The sequence below is a fragment of the Myripristis murdjan genome, chromosome 6 (genome assembly GCF_902150065.1).
Source record: "Myripristis murdjan chromosome 6, fMyrMur1.1, whole genome shotgun sequence".
NCBI classification, from domain to species: domain Eukaryota; kingdom Metazoa; phylum Chordata; class Actinopteri; order Holocentriformes; family Holocentridae; genus Myripristis; species Myripristis murdjan.
The window spans coordinates 30,891,792-30,894,336 of NC_043985.1; positions in this window are offsets into that span (position 1 = coordinate 30,891,792).

Consider the following 2,545-nt stretch of genomic DNA (forward strand, 5'->3'; position numbering starts at 1 on the left):
CAGACTCTGTTCACTCAGCAGACTGTCGCCTGTCAGCCGAGCTGCAGCACAGAGCTCTGCAGAGGCCCACCGCAGAGCTGCACCACAGAGCTCTGCAGAGGCCCACCACAGAGCTGCACCACAGAACTGTGCAGAGGCCCACCGCAGAGCTGCACCACAGAACTGTGCAGAGGCCCTCCGCAGAGCTGCACCACAGAGCTGTGCAGAGGCCCACCGCAGAGCTGCACCACAGAACTGTGCAGAGGCCCTCCGCAGAGCTGCACCACAGAGCCCCGCAGAGGCCCACCGCAGAGCTGCACCACAGAGCTGTGCAGAGGCCCTCCGCATAGCTGCGCCACAGAGCTGTGTAGAGGCCCTCCGCAGAGCTGCAGCACAGAGCTCTGCAGAGGCCCACCGCAGAGCTGCACCACAGAGCTGTGCAGAGGCCCTCCGCAGAGCTGCACCACAGAGCTCTGCAGAGGCCCTCCGCAGAGCTGCACCACAGAGCTGTGCAGAGGCCCTCCGCAGAGCTGTGCCACAGAGCTCTGCAGAGGCCCTCCGCCGTGTGCCCACATCACCAGCTCACATGGATGCAAACAAATTGAGAAAAGAGCGCTGGCGCCACTATTTCACTCACTATCATGATGACTGCTGTGTGTTGTTCTGCATTGTTGTGTGTTGTTCTGCACTACTGTGTGTTGTTTTGCACTGTTGTGTGTTGTTCTGCACTGCTGTGTGTTGTTCTGCATTGTTGTGTGTTGTTCAGCATTGTTGTGTGTTGTTCTGGTGTGTCTCCTACAGTAATGTGACCTCTGAGTACAGAGAACAAAACCACGGTGTTCCTCAGGGTTTGCTCCTCGGCCCTCTCCTGTTCTCCATCTACAGCATCAGCCTCCACTGTTATACTGATGATGCTGTTATGCTGATTCAGATCTTCATACCTGTCGTCTAATTTCCTGATGCTTAATGCAGCTGAGGCTTAAATGCTCACCAGTCCGACCCCCTATGCATGAGGCATAAGAATCTTTTTGGTGGTCTTATCCTAAATTTCCACAATTGCATTGTCTGAAACTCTTAGATATCGTACAGCCATGTCGCTAAAATTAGACCCATGTCCAAGTACGGCAGATGCAAAAACTATTCTACATGAATTTGTCACATCTTGCCTCGACTCCTGTCATGTTCTGTATTCTGGTCTGCCGTCCTCTGGTACCAAAAGTCTTCAGCTGGTCCAGAATCCTGACCAGAACCAGGAGGTCTGACCACATCGCACCTGTCCTGCCTTTCCCCTCGTTGCCTCCCAGTTCATGTCAGGGCAGATTTTAACCTCCTTTTATCGACATGTAGGATTCTAGGCTGGCTATTTGATTCAGTTTTCATTTCCTCTTTGACCGCTGAGGGTTGCTCCGTCTCTGCCTGAAGGCTCTCTCATCCTAGTTAAGTGTAGCTTTTGCTGGTTTAGATATATGACTCAGTTCCTCTCTTCCTCACCTTCATCCCCCGTCCCCACCCCTTCATCCCCCCCCATCCTCCTCTCTCTGTGGTCCCTCTGAAGATTTCTGCTTCTTTCTGGTTTCATCCTGCTTTGTTTGTTATAATCTTGTAGGCATGTAAAGCTCTTTTGGACTATAAACAGTGATTTGGGGTTCTAAATAATATTTAACATGACTTTGAACTTTAACTCCAGGTTATTTGTTTTCTTCATTGAACACATGCATGCATGCCGGAGGACAAAAATAACAACTGTATCCAGTGTATTAAAAGATCACCTAAAAGTAATGCTGTGGCTGTAAACAAAAACATTATAAAAAAACAAACAAACAAACAAAAAATATTCAACTTTGAGCAATGAAATTTACATTTTTCTCACTGTTGTTTAATCCCTTTATCGTCTTAGTTATTATAACTGCATTCTGCAACTCCCCCATATGAACTACAGGCACTTTGGACATTTAAAACACACATGAGCAGCCTACAGTGCATGCACACACACACACACACACACACACACACACACACACACGCCACCAGGAAACTTTTGCGCTTGAGCCTTTGATTGGAAATCAGATCAGTGTATTGGGACAGATGACAGGTATTGATCAAATGTCGTGGGTTGTGTGTGTTTGTGTGTGTGTGTGTGGTGTGTGGCTGTAGGTGTGTGTTCCTGTGTGCCAGCTGATAAGCCTCAATGCTAGCGGCACAGCATTCCCATCTGCCCAAGCTGCACCACCCTCCGCTCACACACACACACACACACACACACACACACAAAGAAAGAGTGAGATGAAAAGCAAAATAACCAGAATATGCTGTGTTACAAATTGTCAAATCAGCATTTATGAGTGTATTTTTGTTATGAACTCTGGTGCCTGCCCTGTGGTCCGTCCTGTCTGCAAAGGCCGGGTCACGCTGGACGATTTGGATCATTTTGATGTTGACTGTCGTCTTAGCAACCCAGGCAACGAGAGCTCAAGCTCACAGAGGAAGGACAGGAGCGACAAGAGTTTTTATATTAACGGTTTAACATAATTTGGTAAACTGTATGCATTGATAATTTGTCAGCACG